This window comes from Hyperoodon ampullatus (genome assembly GCF_949752795.1).
Source record: "Hyperoodon ampullatus genome assembly, chromosome: 5".
In the NCBI taxonomy this organism is placed as follows: Eukaryota; Metazoa; Chordata; class Mammalia; order Artiodactyla; family Ziphiidae; genus Hyperoodon; species Hyperoodon ampullatus.
This window is the reverse complement of record NC_136918.1, coordinates 11,062,227-11,081,079: the sequence shown is the minus strand read 5'-3', so window position 1 is coordinate 11,081,079 and position 18,853 is coordinate 11,062,227. Positions and strand designations below refer to the sequence as shown.

Genomic DNA, 18,853 nt, shown 5'->3' with positions numbered 1-18,853 from the left:
AAAATAAAAATAATTTTTAAAAAAAAGGTTGTGAGGACTAAACAAGACAATGTATTGAACTTAGCACCACTCCTGGCATGTGAGGTACATGTAATAGTTGTCAGTAGTTATTATTATTACTATGTGACTTAACGTAATAAAAAGCAAAGATCCGGGCTTCCCTGGTGGCGCAGTGGTTGAGAGTCCATCTGCCAATGCAGGGGACGTGGGTTCGTGCCTCGGTCTGGGAAGATCCCACATGCTGCAGAGCGGCTGGGCCCATGAGCCACGACCGCTGAGCCTGCACGTCCGGAGCCTGTGCTCCGCAACAGGAGAGGCAACAACAGTGAGAGGCCCGTGTACCGCAAAAAAAAAATAATAATAAATAAATAAATAAAAGGCAAAGATGCTATGTTGGGCTCTTTTAGGAAAAAATAAACACCACTGTACTCAACTCCTTCAAGTAACATAAAGTTGTTTGTTTTCTAGGAGTAAACACAGAAATAAAGGCAATGAAGGACAAGGTCTCAAAAGTACCCACGAATCATCGGAGAATAGAAACCACAGTCATCCTGACTTCACAGTAACCAGATCGCCATACTGGAGTGTGGTTCAGGCTCCAGGGTTCTGAAAAGACAAGAGTTAATTGTGCTTCTTTCTCATGATAACCTGGTCACATTCTCTGATGAATCTTTTTATGAAGATTCTCCTACCTCCACTGAGCTGACTCCTCTCATATGGCCAGTCAAATCCTGAGAGCGAAGGTTGGATCCAAGCTATTCTTTGGATTCACCCCTTCACCTGTGAGCCTGCAGATGGGCTATCCTTGGATCAAATGCCCATCTAGTCAGCAGCTGCCAGTGAAAAGAGTGGAATTTGGGAAGAAGGTAGATGTAGCATGGAGAAATTTGCAGAAGGAATCTTGTAGATGGGGACTGTGCATAGAAATGGGGGTGGAAGACTTTGTAGATTGTATGAAGTGTGGCCTATCCAGGACACAGAAATTTCAAAAATTATCTAAGAAATTAATAATAAAAGTGACCATTTAAAACAACTACTCAGGCATCAATATACCAAATGCTTCAAAGAGAAGGATTCTTGGGTTAGGCAGGCCAACGCAAAGGTTGTTACATTCATACTTGGATGATGTGTGAAGACCTGATCCAGGATTACAGGAATGACAATGGCGAGGATGACTTCACCCTAAATATCTAAACAAATTAGTATGACTTGATAGCTGACCAGTTAAGTGGTAAAAGGTCTTTTAGCAAAGTGGTTGAAAGCATATACTTGGTGCTTTGAGAGTCTGAACAACATTGCTTAATGCTCATGTTTTCTCATTTGTTAATCGTGTGACACTAAGTGTTGTGTATACATTACAAACCTCAGTTTCTTCACCTGTGAAATAGGGTTACTCACAACAGTAGCTGCACAGTGTTGGTGGGCCAAGCAGAAGAGATCACGCATGTGAAATTCTGAGCTTAGAGTGTCATTTAGTAAGTGCTCAACTCATGTTACCTGCTTCCATTAACTCTGTCAGAAGAGAAGGAGTCTGAGGACTCCAAGAGATTTAGATGGAATCCAGGAGAGTCAGAGGCTCAGGAGGGAAATTGATCCTAATGCAGCAGAGGCTGGTTTCTGCTTTGGATGTGTTGGGTGGTTTGTGGTACAAAAGAGTCTCGAGCTGGAAAGGCCATGAGCACCCTGAACACATGGAAGGTCATTAACTTGGAAGAAGACAAGGGACAGAACAAGAGAGTGGCATTGGGGAGAAAAAGAGGATGATGTCGGAAGGTAAGCTTCCTAGAGAAAAAGCCAGAGAGATCAGAGAGAAGAGGACTGCCCCTTCCCCCTGCTAGAGGCTGAAGTGAAGTGTCAGGAAAGAGAATAGAATGGGCTCTCTGCAAGAGGGTCCCAAGATTCATTTAGAGGAATGTGTAATTTAAATAATTTGAACTATGTTTAAAATTGTGTGTTTGTTTTTGGCCTTTTATCTCCCTGCAAGAATATAATTCTCTGTAATTAACTGGGAAGTTCAATAAAAATGATTTTAATTTATATAAAGTGGTCTGTGAACAAAATAAATCATGTGGAAGTAATGTTCCTTAAGCACTACACTGTACATGAGAATATTTGGGGGATTATAATACAATGACACATATTTTAAACTTGCTTACTTCTGTAGGTTGTATCATTCAATACCATAACACAAGATGGAATTCATTCTCACTGGAATCAATCGGCAATTCTGTAATATGTGCTAAAGATCACTACCTTCTACCTAGATTCTCAAGCCATAAATTTAGGAGAATTTCCTTCCTTTTTTCTCTGTGGTGCTACACAACACACACACACACATACACACACACACACAATCAATCATCAAGACTTGTTGCTTCTGTAGCTTAATTATCTGTCAGAATTGTCCCCATTCCTACATCCCCACTGCCACTGCCCTAATCCAACCTGCCATCTTCCCTTGTCAGGACCACTGCAGGGCCTATGAGCCAGTATTGCAACTTCCACTCCTGTTCTTCTCTGACCCTTCTCCATTCTGTTATCTAGAGACATTTTGTAAAAACACAAATATGATCATAAATGTCTACTGCTTAAAACCCAACAATTGCTTCCCCTAGGCCTTAGATGAAATCAAATCTCTTGGACACAGTTTATACGGTCCTTCACACCTGGCTTCCCTCTACTCCCAGAGCTTCATCTTTCACCACTCTGATTTGTATTCTATGTCCCAGTTATACTGGACTCTTTCCAGTCTGTGGCTCATCCCTAGTCAACTTCCTCACCTCCTGACCTTATACTTACCTAAGACAAGTCTAACAAGTCTAACTATAATGCCTACTTGGACATTCTTCAAGCAGAAGTCTAAATCTCCCTTTCTCCAGGAAGACCTGGCCCCCAAATCTGGATAAGTCTACAATACTATTCATTCTATTATTTTTTTGCCTCTTCCAGCACCTGTCACACTCATAATTACTTACTTATTGTCTGTCTTTCTCATTAAGCTGCATACTTCTTAAAGGCTGGGAACGTGTCAGTTTTGTTTGCACCCAAAGCTGCAATAATAAATAGCAGAATCTATTGTATAGAAGAAACACAATATGTATTGGCTAAGTTGAATTTTTGGAAGAATACTATCAAACCAAATGGTAGGAAATATTTGTATTATCACTGAGTAATTCTATTAATCATTTCAGTTATTTGTCTGTAGAGCCCATTTTTATCATTATACTATGATACACATGTCAAAATATAAACTAAAGGGCTTTTATCTATATGCACGTCAAATCAGATAAGAAATGCACTCTTTAAAATGGAGATATATCTTTTTAAGATTGTGATTTCATATGCACATTGGTCTCATAATCATTTAAATGATTTTAGAAATACACAAAACTGTTTTCTATAAATATATCTTCTTTGTTACTAATTTCTTGGCAAAATAAAAACTTGGTAGAATTTCTTCTGAATTTTTTCCCAAAAACTTCTCTATAATCCAATCCTTTCTTTATTCTAAATTAATCTGACTTTTCCATAAAAAAGTAATTTCTTAAGAGGAGGAATAAACTGTGTGACTTGGTACTTGAATATTTCCACTTACGCGAGTAGACAGGAATGGCAGGGGAATATGATAAATGAAAATTATGCTTTATTGTCAAAATGAGCCAGACGGTATGGTATGGCAAGTATGAACGTTTGAAGCTCAGAGATACAGGGATTTTCTAGGAAATACATACCCCAGATAGTCAAAGCTCGTTTCAATTCAATCCTAAAATAATGGAGCCTAAATTATTAAATAGAATCTGTCTCAGACACCCAGAATTAGACCAGAAGCCAATTAAGTGTTTAATGCTATTGGGTATCATGAACTAATTCTCCCAAACTCCAGGGATGAGTTTCTTTCTAACCCAGTCCTAAAAATAAGAAGCCAGAGAACAATATTAGACTATTTTATTTCATCTCAGTTTATTTATTAATCGACTTGATTCCTGCCCTTGTGGGGGGTTAGGGCAGTGGGTACAAGCTATTACAGGGTAAAAAAGGGTAAAAAGACAGTTTAAAATTAAAATTATGGCTTTCCATGGCAATCAACGAGAGGTGTTCCTGTCTTCAGAACATGTACTTCAAAGATTAAAGGGCAATACATTTTCATGGTTCATGTTAAAAAAAAGAAAAAAAGACAGACACTATTTCACTCCAGTTAATGACCATGGCCACTGTAGGCCAAGAGCAGAAGTTCAACAAAGCCCAAACTTCCTGGCCATCCAGGTCTTCCAGTCACACAAGTCTTTCAGGTTTTGACTAGAGTGAAATTTTCAGATTTAATTTAAGTTTAAACTTAACAGCCAGGATTATGGCAGAAGTCAATATCAGCAACTAGAGGAACTATACCATCTTTATTCCAGGGTTTTGAACTCTTGTTAGGAAGAGATCAAAGTCTTACCTTTGCTCATTGGGAATAAGATAGGCAAATGAAAAAGTGATTATGCCTGCTTTTATTTCCAAATACCCTTCTCTATGTATGCAGATGTTGCTTTTTCCTGTTATCAGCTTGAAGCCCCAGCTGCAGAGGCATCTCATATTTCCTCCTGTGACTCAAGGGCTGGTGTCTTATGTTCTCTCTGCTATGATGTTAGTTCTGCCTGGTGAAGATGTAAGTCTCACCCATCCCTACATCTCACATTCCAGTACCTCCACTGCACCTTCTTCTATTTAGGGGGAATTATATCCTCTCTTCTCAAGACATTAAATCTGGGCTTCCCTGGTGGTGCAGTGGTTGAGAGTCTGCCTGCCAATGCAGGGGACACGGGTTCATGCCCCGGTCTGGGAAGATCCCACATGCCGTGGAGCGGCTGGGCCCGTGAGCCATGGCCGCTGAGCCTGCACGTCCGGAGCCTGTGCTCTGCAATGGGAGAGGTCACAACAGTGAGAGGCCCGCATGCTGCAAAAAAAAAAAATAATAAAAGACATTAAATCTTCTCTACTTTACTTGGTTCAGCTGGCAACTTCATGTGAATGCTGAACATTGGCTTCTTAAACACTTCAATGATTTTAGAAATATATAAAACTGGCAACTTTGTCTAAAATGGGAGGTCTGCTGTCCTTGCTGGACCAGAGATTCAAGAAAAACTGTCCTCTCTGCACTGGAGAAACTGTCCTGACCAAGGCTACCAATGATCTCCTAAAATCAAAACAAAAAACTTCTTCTGGGCTTTCATCTTTCCATAATTTGGCACTGATGACCAATACCTTCCTTTGGTCTCCAGGAGTACACACTCTCCTGGTTCTCCTCTAACCTCATCAAATAGTGGACCATTTATTCTCAGTCACATGAGAAGGTGCTTCCTTTTCTGTCTAGCCCATAAAAGACCCTGAAGCATTAAATGGCTTATCCTCTATTTTTATTCAACACACTGTCCTACCCATATACTATCAGTCACCTAAAATAGCTAAAGACTTCCCCATCTCCATTTTCAGCCCAGGACTCATTCTAGAGCTTCATGCTTATATACGCAGCCACCTATTCAATATTTCTGCTCAAATATGATGCAGGAAGTTCAACTTCAACATATTTGAAACAGGTGTTCCCCCTTCTGCACTCTCCATCTTATGAAGGGTACCACTTTCCAACATTAAGTCATTAAAGGGAGAAGTATGGGATCTATCAGGATCTTCTCTTTTCTTTGAATCAAATTCTGTTGATTCTTCCTCTTTATATGTTCTTTGTAACTTCTCCACCTCTCTCTTTCCTTTCTGATATTTCATACCTGCATGTCTTAAGGTCTCGTGATGGTCAGCATGTACTCATAAATGGTCTCTCTGTTCATTTTATCTCCCTCTAATCAAATTTTCACTAAAGTAATCTTTTAAAACACTTATTTGAACATATTATCACCAGCTTAAGGCTGTTTAGGGGCTTCTCTTAGCCCAGTGGTTCTCAAACTTTAGCATGCTTCAATCACCTAGAAGGCATGTTGAAGCACTGATTGTTGGGCCCCACCCCCAGAATTTCTGAATCAGTTGGTTTGGGGTGGGGTTGATAATGAACATCTTTAATAAGTTCCCATGTGGTGGTGTTGATGCTACATTGAACCTACACTTTGAGAACCACTGTGTAGCTGACAGTATACATTTCAAACTCCATAGCCTCATGTACAGGGCTTTGTCAACCCATCTCTCCAGCCATATCTCCTAACCACCACTATCAAGATCTGAGAAATGGGCTTCAGATATATGAAAGTGCCTCACTGCTTCTTGCCTCTTTGCCTTTGCTTAGCTATTTTCCTCTTCCTCTTTCCCTGCTTAATTAATATCCACTCATCTTTCAAGGTCCAGCTCAAGTGTCATCATCTCACTGAGGTATTTCCCCAAACTGTCTCCCCACCACACACACACACACACACACACACACACACACACACACTTTGGTCGAACTGGCTAATCCTTTCCTCAGACCTCATTTAGGAACTGAACCTACTCTTCTCACAGGACACATATCTCTTTATCACACTCAACTGCCTGTCTCCCCCTTTAAATTTTAAGGTCTTATGAGCAGAAACTCTCTTAATAGTATGTATACCTCCAGTATGTAGCAGAACATCTATAATATTCTAGAAATGCAATATTTGATTGTGGAATGAAAACAGATGACTATATGAGTTAAACTATTTTTAAGCCTACACAGTCCCACATATGCTACTCTGTACCCTTGTGTAAAGGAAACTTATGAACTAGAAAAAAATATCCAAGGGTATTTTACCTTTTTAGTACATGAATAATATGGAGAAGAGAAGCAGAACAGATTAAACCTTCTTCTTTCTTCTACTTAATGAATGTATACACTAAGAATAATTTGGCTAATGGAATATTAAGCCATACAACTGATTACATAGCAATTCCATAAGAATAAAGAGACTCCAGTAATTCTATTGTATTCTTGGCTATATTGGGTAAGGCCAGCATTAATTTATGATGCATGTACCATGATTAAATAAAAAGGATCAGGTCATCTTTACAAAGAAGAGAAATCATTCACTTTAAACAGGGCATGAAATGGGTGGAAGAATTGGTTCTAACTATAAATTACAGAATGGCCAACCAAAATGAAATCTTTATATTCCTATTGGGTCAGAGATATAAATCCCTGCATGTTTCATAACACAGTACCCAAATGTTTTGAATAGTTCATTTATTTTTATTTTTTAAATACAACACAAAATAGAATAGCCAATAACTATAGTATAAAATATTGTGCTAAGTACAGTGGAGGATTCAAACAAGAGGTCAACACCACCCCCACCCTATATGGCAACAGGGGCTCTATTGGTATTTGAGGTAGGATAATTCTTTAATGTGTGGGATAGTCCAATGCATTCCAGGATGTTTAGGATTCCTGTTATTCATCTACTAAAATACTGGTAGCCTCCCCTAGTTAATGTAACTAAATGCCTTTATACTTTCCCAAACACTTTCTAGGGGTAATATCAGCCACAGTTGAGATTTACTGTACGAGAGTTTCCTTGACAAGAGGGTTCTTTGTGAAAAACTGGGATACTTTCACTCCCTGGCTATCCCACCCCATTTTGAAGGGTATAAGAGAGAAATGAAAAAGAAATGCTTTAAATTTTCTCTTTTTTTGTTATGGTTAACACACATGCTACTCATATAACTCACTAAGTTTACATATGAATGGTAATGGTAATATCTAGTAATTAGTTACCAGAGAAATAAATATTTCTTGCACTCATGTCAGCTATTATAAAAATTGGACAATAATTATTATCTGGCCTGGACTCTATTGTTAGACAACAGGCACATAACAGAATGCTTCATTTTCTATCAATGCATAAATATTCCTATGCCAGAGTTTATACAGGGCTAGCTTAAATTAATTTATTGTAGTCAAAGTAAAAAAGGTGAATAGATTTAGACCACGACTCCTGGCTTTGATCTTTAATTGTGCAGAGCATTTGATTTTTGTCAGTTTACTCACATGTGATTAGACCTTGTTTAACTCCCAAAAATGTAAAATATGCTGATAAGTCAGAATGTCAATTTGTTAATTCACAGTGGGGCTTAGACTTTGTTTGGGACCAGAATGTTTGTGTCCTCTCCTCAGGACAGTTTAATAAGCCCAAGTCATAATTAAAAGGCTGTGCATCCATCTCTCCCACTTCTACCCTTGTCCTTGCCTAGCCTTGCCTTGTCTAACTCATCCTGACTTCTAAGAGGGAAGTTTATAGCATACAATCCTACCTCAAGAAACAAGAAAAATCTCAAATAAACAACCTAACATTACACCTAAAGGAACTAGAGAAAGAAGAACAAACAAAACCTAAAGTTAGCAGAAGGAAAGAAATCATAAATATCAGAGCAGAAATAAATGAAATAGAAATAAATACAACAATAGCAAAGATCAATAAAACTAAAAGCTGGTTCTTTGAGAAGATAAACAAAATTGATAAACCATTAGCCAGGTTCATCAAGAAAAAGAGGGAGAGGACTCAAATCAATAAAATTAGAAATGAAAAAGGAGAAGTTACAACAGACATCACAGAAATACAAAGCATCCCAAGAGACCACTACCAGCAACTCTATGACAATAAAATGGACAACCTAGAAAAAACAGATATACTCTTAGAAAGGTATAACCTTCCAAGACTGAACCAGGAAAAAAAAGAAAATATGAACAGACCAATCACAAGTAGTGAAATTGAAACTGTGATTAAAAATCTTCCAACAAACAAAAGTCCAGGAGCAGATGGCTTCACAGGTGAATTCTATCAAACATTTAGAGAAGAGCTAACACCCATCCTTCTCAAACTCTTCCAAGAAATTGCAGAGGAAGGAACAGTCCCAAACTCATTCTATGAGGCCACCATCACCCTGATACCAAAACCAGACAAAGATACTACAAAAAAAGAAACTTACAGACCAATATCACTGATGAATATAGATGCAAAAATCCTCAACAAAATACTAGGAAACAGAATCCAACAACACAGTAAAAGGATCATACACCATGATCAAGTGGGATTTATCCCAGGGATGCAAGCATTCTTCGATATATGCAAATCAATCAATGTGATACACCATATTAACAAATTGAAGAATAAAAACCATATGATCATCTCAATAGAGGCAGAAAAAGCTTTTGACAAAATTCAACACCCATTTATGATAAAAACTCTCCAGAAAGTGGGCATAGAGGGAACCTACCTCAACCTAATAGAGGCCATATATGACGAACCCACAGCAAACATCATTTTCAATGATGAAAAACTGAAAGCATTTCCTCTAAGGTCAGGAACAAGACAAGGATGTCCACTCTCACCACTATTATTCAACATAGTTTTGGAAGTCCTAGCCATGGCAATCAGAGAAGAAAAAGAAATAAAAGGAATACAAATTGGAAAAGAGGAATTAAAACTGTCACTGTTTACAGATGACATGATACTATACATAGAGAATCCTAAAGATGCTACCAGAAAACTACTAGAGCTAATCAATGAATTTGATAAAGTTTCAGGATACAAATTTAATGCACAGAAATCTGTTGCATTCTTATACACTAATGATGAAAAATGTGAAAGAGAAATTAAGGAAACACTCTCATTTACCACTGCAACAAAAAGAATATAATACCTAGGAATAAACCTACCTAAGGAGACAAAAGACCTGTATGCAGAAAACTATAAGACACTGATGAAAGAAATTAAAGGTGATACCAACAGATGGAGAGATATACCATGTTCTTGGATTGGAAGAATCAATATTGTAAAAATGACTATACTACCCAAAGCAATCTACAGATTCAATGCAATCCCTGTCAAATTACCAATGGCATTTTTTACGGAACTAGAATAAAAAATCTTAAAATTTGTGTGGAGACACAACAGACCCCAAGTAGCAAAAGCAGTCTTGAGGGAAAAAAAAGGAGCTGGTGGAATCAGACTCCCTGACTTCAGACTATACTACAAAGCTACAGTAAACAAGACAATATGGTACTGGCACAAAAACAGAAACATAGATCAATGGAACAAGATAGAAAGCCCAGAGGTAAACCCACGCACCTATGGTCAACTAATCTATGACAAAGGAGGCAAGGATATACAATGGAGAAAAGACAGTCACTTCAACAAGTGCTGCTGGGAAAACTGGACAGCTACATGTAAAAGAATGAAATTAGAACACTCCCTAACACCATTCACAAAAATAAACTCAAAATGGATTAAAGACCTAAATGTAAGACTGGACACTATAAAACTCTTAGAGGAAAACATACGAAGAACACTCTTTGACATAAATCACAGCAAGATCTTTTTTGATCCACCTCCTAGCATAATGGAAATAAAAACAAAAATAAACAATTGGGACCTAATGAAACTTCAAAGCTTTTGCACAACAAAGGAAACCATAAACAAGACCAAAAATAACCCTCAGAATGGGAGAAAATATTTGCAAACGAGTCAAGTGACAAAGAATTAAACTCCAAAATATATAAACAGCTCATACAGCTCAATATTAAAGAAACAAACAACCCAATCCAAAAATGGGCAGAAGACCTAAATAGACATTTCTCCAAAGAAGACATACAGATGGACCAGAAGCACATGAAAAGCTGCTCAACATCACTAATTATTAGAGAAATGCAAATCAAAACTACAATGAGGTATGAACTCACACCAGTCAGAATGGGCATCATCAGAAAATCTACAAACAACAAATACTGGAGAGGGTCCGGAGGAAAGGGAACACTCTTGCACTGTTGGTAAGTATGTAAATTGATACAGCCACTATGGAGAACAGTATGGAGGTTCCTTAAAAAGCTAAAAATAGAATTACCATATGATCCAGCAATCCTTCTACTGGGCATATACCCTGAGAAAACCACAATTCAAAAAGACACATGCACCTCAATATTCATTGCAGCACTATTTACAATAGCCAGGTCATAGAAGCAACCTAAATGCCCATCGACAGACGAATGGATAAAAAAGATGTGGTCCATATATACAATGGAATATTACTCAGCCATAAAAAAGAACGAAATTGGGTCATTTGTTGAGACATGGATGGATCTAGAGACTGTCATACAGAGTGAAGTAAGCCAGAAAGAGAAAAACAAATATCCTATATTAACGCATATATGTCGAACCCAGAAAAAGGGTACAGATAAACTGGTTTGTAGGGCAGAAATACAGACACAGATGTAGAGAACAAACGTATGGACACCAAGGGGGAAAAGCGGTGGGGGGGTTGTGGTGGTGGTGTGATGCATTGGGTGGTTGGGCTTGACATGTATACACTGATTTGTATAAAACTGATGACTAATAAGGACCTGCTGTATAAAAAATAAATAAAATTAAATTTAAAAATTAAAAAAAAAAGTTTACCTCAATAAAAATAAATATATTCCTTTTGAAAATCCAAAAAGGGGATGAGAGGAGTTATCCAGTGAAATGTAGTAGAAATGAGAGACAATATTTAAAATCCCATGGAGAATGGACTTGAGGACATGGGGAAGGGAAGGGTAAGCTGGGACAAAGTCAGAGAGTGGCATGGACATATATACACTACCAAATGTAAAACAGATAGCTAGTGGGAAGCAGCTGCATAGCACAGGGAGATCAGCTTGGTGCTCTGTGACCACCTAGAGGGGTAGGATAGGGAGGGTGGGAGGGAGATGTAAGAGAGAAGAGAGATGGGGATATATGTATACTTATAGCTGATTTACTTTGTTATACAGCAGAAACGAACACACCATTGTAAAGCAATTATACTCCAATAAAGATGTTAAAAAATCTATTTGAAAATAAATATAAACTTATAGCTATAGTCCCAAAGAAATAGTGAACCAAGGAGTAAAAGTATACATTTCACTGTGCTTAATAAGTATATTAACATTTCAGTGATCCTGCAAATAAAATATAGTAACCTGTTAGAATGCTTAAATTCTTGTGACTGACATCCCATGATTTATAAATTCATATGTATCAACAAATAATGTAGAATATTCCCTTGAATTAAGTTACTAGTCTATAATGGTTTGGAATAAGAAATTAATATAACTCTCAAAACTGAAATATCAAAGTTTTTCAATGTTTCATGAATATTTCTCCTCTAATAAATATATTTCTAAGGTCTAAATCTACTATTGTCATTAGTGTTGTTCACCCATAGAAATCTGAGCAATTGACAGTGTCATGTACTAATCTGTTAAATAAAATTAATGTTTTACGATGGCATCATGCAGCCCAGTTTGCAAAGAGTTCTTCTGAGGTGTTTTACAATATTCTGCTAAGGAAGCACTGGTCATGAAGAATGAACTAAACAGTGTTATTTATTTCAGTGCAGAAGAACTCAAGTTTTTCTATTTCTTAACATCGTGGTTTGTAAAACCAGAAGGATGTATGAAATAAGTTCTGCCTCTTGATCTGTAAGAGAAAACTTTTAAGTGTTGATTTCTTTGATACATGTAAAAGATTGAGAATTAGCTGCACCTGAAGTAGTTAATCATACAAAAGGACTATTTCAATATATAAAGGGTTAACGTTCTGTGTAGGAAGCCAAAAATCAAGTACTAATGGTCAGAACCAAAGCTAAATGAATTTTCGCTGGGCATGAGGATGAACTTGAAACATTTGCAGTTGTTCTGATTCATTGTGATCAAAGTCTTTGTTCTATTCTGTCCTCGAAAATGTTTTCTTAATTTCTAAGTTTTTCTCTTAGCCCGAAACAGTACCAGAGAGCGTAACAACTTCTCAACAAATGTATGATGAATAAACTAATACACAAACTAAATGGAATAGCAGATAGGGAAGAGTGAAAGAGGGGTCCCATAGTGTGTCTCTGGAAGAATGGCGGTACCACTGGCTTGAGCAGTGGAGATGCTGTAGGGGGTAACAAATTCTTGCAGAATGTCTTCTCACAGAATCAAGCAGTAAGTCCTGAAATTCGAGACCTAAGCCCTGCCCTCGGAGACAATATTGGCTTGGCCAAAAAGTTTGTTCGGGATTTTCCATAAGATGATACAGAACACCCAAACAAACTTTTTGGCCAACCCAATATATCAACAGAATATCCTTTCCTAGTGTTGTCAGGCTGAGAATATTCTGGAGAATTTTTGTCTGTGTCATCAGATGTTTCAGCATCAGAGTCAGGAAAGCAACTTGGCTGGCAGATCTTTCTCAAAGCTCAGTTTAAACAAAGTTCCTGACGGCAAGTGCATTAAAACTGAGATAATGAAATGAACATGAATCATCAGCCAACAAAGGGAGTAAAGAGGTGGACTGGCTTAAGTTCTAATTTAAGGATGCGTCTTTTACATGTGCCCATTATTGTTAAAGCCCCGTCCAAACTGATCATTCATCTGTGAGGATGCTGCTCAGACTGGAGGAGAGAAGTGCAGGCAACATTGTCCCAAAAATAAAGATATCATTTCCTGAAAATGTTGCTGTAGGAAATTCCGACTTATTAAAATAGCTAAATTAAATGTTTTCAAATGAAAAAACTGCATCCCCCTTGCTAAACTCCGGCTCATCATATTACAGTTCTATTTCCTAAAAGAAAGAAACCTTTGATTGTGAATTATCAAAGAACTCTGGAGTTTGCATGGTACTTCATCATTATTTTTCTCTGCAAGAAAACAAAAAAGAGACTAGTAGAATGCAAAAAAAATTCATATGTTTCAACAAGATAATCAGTTTTTCTGAATGAACAATAGTATTCAAAATGGAGGCTTCCCCACACAGTATTGTAAAACTAATTTAAATAAATAAGTAAGTAAGTAAATAAATAAATAAATAAATATAATAAATAAATGGGGGCTTCCCTTGCAGGTCTATGGGGACCTGTAAGTATTACTGACCCACAAACACGTGCATCAGTAGCCATGGCTGTGCTCACTTCACATTCCTTCATGAGTCTGTGCTATACACACTCTCATCTTTATTGCCTGGTATTATACGGTGGTAGAAATTTTGGGGAGCTATATAAAAAAATTCTTCCCAGAATCTGCTAGAGACAGTTTTTTTTTTTCTTTTCCAGCTCAGAAATTTGTATTTGGGCAAATTTCAATTTGGATATTTGCAGCCTGTCAAAGATAATGATTTCATCCTTTAAGCTCTAGGCTTACTTTATCTTTTAAGTAATGAGGATATCAATTTTCTTTTGGAAAAGAACAAGCAAACTAAGGTAACTTCTTATGGTCCTTCCAAACTGATAACTACTCCCCCATAGAGATGCCAGCTTCTGTCTTCTTTGAGCAAAGAGCTTACTATTCTGGCACTGATTTTTCTCATTTGAAAAGATGTATCATTGGAATAAAATGGCATTTCTCAAGATAGGTCTGTGGATACTAGTCCTGTTTGGTGTAGAAAAACCTACTGCACTGTCGGATTTTTTAAGAAAGATGTTGCCACTTATAAGACCTGTGTTACAGAGGACAAAGGGGACCCCATCAAATCCCTGCCCCATGGTCAGCAGAGAGGAGGGCCCTCAGCTCTCAGCAGCAAAGGTGAGGTTGGACTATGTAATCATAAATCAACAAATTACAAAAGGCTATTTAGAAAGGGTTCTGCTAAGATATAGATGAAAGAGGCCACAGTATTTACACAGTAAAATATTAATCAGTAAGTTTGTTATCAGTCAAAGAGGTAACAGGGCATTTCTAGGAACCAATAATCTCTTTGTTAGTTCAGATTTTAATGTTTTGAATATGGGACATGAAGTTCTGTTGATTTTGGAAGGCATTTATCTCTTTAGTGATTCTTTAAGTATAAAGGGTCCAAGTTCAAAGAATTCTGGTAAACAGGGCCCCTACCCTTGGAGAGTGTACATGAACAAACTGAAGGCTCTCTGTAAACTGTGTTTAACTGTGTTTCCCAAACATGTTTAACCACAACATGTACTTGCATCATATGGAAATAACCTCCTTAGAACAGTCTTTGGGAAATACTGACCTCAAATAATTTCCAAATCCTGATATATATTCTTCAAAGAGGCTAAACCTGAGTAGATTTTTATTTCTAGCCTTCCAGACTAGTGAAAAAATAACAACAGTGTTTCAATGGTTCCTTGTTGTTTTCATATTTCTTCTCTCAAATACGTTTTAACTGATCTTTACAATTCCATGAAATGGGTTTTATTTTAAAATGACACCAGGAAGCCACAACACTCAAGAGACTTCTGCACTTGGTTTTAGTGGAAAATCACCTGACCTCACAATAATAGTCATAAACTGCTCAGTTTGCAAGATCTTCTCTGGCTAAAGCCATGTCATGCTTCCATGTCCCTAAGATGTCAATTCCTTGAAAATTACCAGCCAAAATTCCCCATGCTTCCCACATAGACCTATGCAGTAACTCCCTTTATGCTCCAAATGACTCCTACTTCCCTCACTCTCTCAAGATTTGGAGAAGTGCTATATTATGGAAATAACACTAGTTAGACACTCCTGGGTTCCAATCCTTACCCTGTAAGTCATCAACTTGAAGACCTTCCAAGTTACTTTTTTTTAGTTTTCTTTTTTTTTTTACATTACTTTATATTGGAGTATAGATGACTGTTGTGTTTCAGTTGTACAGCAAGGTGGTTCAGTTATACATATACATATATCCATTCTTTTTCAGATTCTTTTCCCATATAAGTTATTACAGAGTATTGAATAGAGTTCTCTGTGCTACACAATAGGTCCTTGTTTATGCAAGTTACTCTTTGCAATTTCATTTACTCCTCTTGAAAAGAGAATGATGACATCTATACTTTCCAGGGACAACAGCGTCTTGATCTAGAATAGAGACCTTCAATAGAACTGATATTCACTTGACCTCTTCCCCACTCTCATTTTCCTACACCATCAACAGAACTGCAAACAGCTAAAAATGAAGATTACATTGATATTTAGTGCTGAAAAACTGTTATCTTGAGAAAACAATGGTGAATAGAGTAAGGAGAAGAGCCATCTCAGCACCATCATTACCCACAGCCCTCCTGCAAAATGTAATCTTCACTATAGGACAAAAGCAGTATGTTCCAAGACTGTGAACCACAGTGACTACAATGGGGTAGAGGGCTTTACAATGGACTCCCATTTCTCAGGCAGGAAAAGCCTTCTGACTATACTTAGAATGGAGTGTGGAAGTGAAGAAAGAAAAGGCCAAACATTCACACCACTTCTTCAGTGAAACCCAGTAACACTGCATGGGTGTATTTTGAAAAATAAAGGGTATTCTTTTTCTTCCTTCCTTCCTTCCTTCCTTCCTTTCTTTCTTTCTTTCTTTTTTTTTCTTTCTCTCTTTCTCTCTCTTTTTTTTTTATTCACTCATTCATAAAATATTTATTGACCACTTACCAGGAGTCAGAGGAATAAAGGAAATTGTGATTTTTCCATCCTCAGCCCTCAGTTACTGCAGTCCTGGGCTTGTCTTCTGTGTCCCAGGAAGCTGTGGGGTGGCCAGCACCAAAGTGAACAGTAGCTCATGGTGGCACTAGAAGAGCAGAGGAACATATGAACTGGAATGGATATGAGTCAACCTCCCTTTTTACTAAAAAAGCCAAATCCTCTCCCCAGTAGAGGGGTTTACTAACCCAAATGGATTTTAAAACAATCAGTCTGGGGTGATTAATTTTTTATGAGAGGTTGCAGAAAGACCCATGTACTATGCATTATTTAGCAAAGGATGGCCACATTTAAAAAATGATGATTGGATACATATTGCACATAAAAAATAAACTATTTTTTTAGGAGAGTTTTGTGGCATAGCATTGACTATTGGCTGTCAGAGAAGTGGAACTATCTGTATTTTTACTTCCAACTTATTTGTCACCAAAGCCAATTCTGAAATAAAAGACCTATGGTTGTTTCTTTTGATGTTGCATAGAAAGAAGTTTCCCCCAAATTACAGGTAGCCTAGTGTGTAGGCAGTGCAGTCATGAGTGTTTTAGTTAATGTATGGCTTGTTTTGCAAAGACTTTTGCACATTTAAAAGAAATGTTCATGAATTTCCAAATGCTATGTTTGCTGTAGCAAGACATTTAGAGTAATCATTACCTCCAGCTGTGATTTCCATCTTCCCCATCACTGCTCCCTGTGTGTGCTTCTTTTATATTTGACAGACTTTCTGCATTTTTAACCACCCTGACAATAATTATGTAGTTGGTGAGCAGCAACCATTAAGTTTAGGTACATTTAGTTCCTACTTAGTCCCAGTTATATGATCACGAAGCACTTCAAGAAGTAAAACAAAATCAAGCATTATGACAATATAAAACCAAGACTTTAAATGAAACAAGGAAAAGAAGTTATTCTGAGTGAAGTACAAGATAAAACACATCTTTTATGGGGTCTTTTTTAATGTAATAAGTTACCTTAGAACAAAAATTATTTGAAAATAATTTATGAAATTACCATCAGAACACATATCTATAAGCTATAGCAAAGACTTCGTGAGATTTTTAAATCTTCTGAATCTTTTTCTTTCTTAAATATTAAAACATTTAACGTTTTTTCAGGCGGCGGGGAAGATGGCGGACATTCAGATGGAGAGTGCCTACCAAAAGTAATTGACCATCTTTCAAAATAAGAAGAGGGTTCTGCTTGGAGAAACTGGCAAGGAGAAGCTCCCGCATAACAACGGGAACATTGGTCTGGGCTTCAAGACACCGAAGGAGGCCATCGAGGGCACCTACAATGACAAGAAATGACCTTTTACTGGTAATGTTGTCATCCAAGGGCAGATCCTGTCTGGCGTGGTGACCAAGGTAAAGATGCAGAGAACCCCTGTCATCCTCTAAGACTACCTCCACTGCATCCGAAAGTACAACCACTTTGAGAAGCGCCACAAGAACGTATATATGCATCTTTCCCCCTGCCTCAGGGACATCCAGATTGGCGACACTGTCACAGTGGGCGAGTGCCCTCCCCTAAGCAAGACGGTGTGCTTCAATGTGCTCCAGGTGACCAAAGCTGCTGGCACCAGGAAGCAGTTCCAGAAGTTCTGAGACTGGACACCTGCCCACTGCCCTAAACAAAGTAAAGGTTTTTTTTTCCCAGTCAAACAAAACAAAAACATTTTAGCGATATTGTCTCAAAATAGAGTTACTATCCAGTAACCCCACAAAGGGGTTTTCTTTTTTTTTTCTCTGTAGGATCTCAGAGTGCATATTATCTCATTTTAAGACTCCATTCGATGTGTTTTTTTTGTTTTTGCTTTTGTTTTGCGGTATGCGGGCCTCTCACTGTTGTGGAGCACAGGCTCCTGACACACAGGCTCAGCGGCCATGGCTCACGGGCCCAGCCGCTCCTCAGCACATGGGATCTTCCCGGACTGGGGCACGAACCCACGTCCCCTGCATCAGCAGGCGGACTCTCAACTACTGCACCACCAGGGAAGCCCCAATGTGTTCTTTATAACAGGTTGTTTAGGAATAAAACAATTAATGTAGAATTGCATCTAAATTATATTCTACTTGAAATGAGCAAATAAAGTCAGAAGATTAACATATTAAAACTGTATAGCAATGTCTTCAGCAGGCATATTGTATGTGTGTATGTATACATATATACATTTATGTGTGTGTATATACATATATACACATATATACATATATATTTAATTTTTTTAGCTGACATTTTTGGGATGTATACATAGCTAATCAAGCTAGACATAGTTGATTCTAGTAAGAGTTATTTCCTTACTTTTCACTGCATTTTTTTGGTAGAAATATTTTAATGGAAACTCAGTAAGAAAAACAACAGGTAGTATCTTTTAATTCATCAAATTCCAAATTACTTAGAGTTGTGAGAATGCATATGATGTACACACACAAAGATTTTTCTTCCAAAAACATTAGACCT

The 18,853-nt window shown here is 37.6% G+C and overlaps 1 pseudogene across 1 annotated transcript; it reads left to right on the top strand.

Annotated features, from left to right (window-relative positions):
* Window positions 1-17,520: 17,520 nt before the first annotated feature.
* On the top strand, window positions 17,521-17,997 carry LOC307053134 (small ribosomal subunit protein uS17-like; annotated as a pseudogene). The gene has a single exon. The product of its transcript is annotated as a small ribosomal subunit protein uS17-like (transcript).
* Window positions 17,998-18,853: the final 856 nt, after the last annotated feature.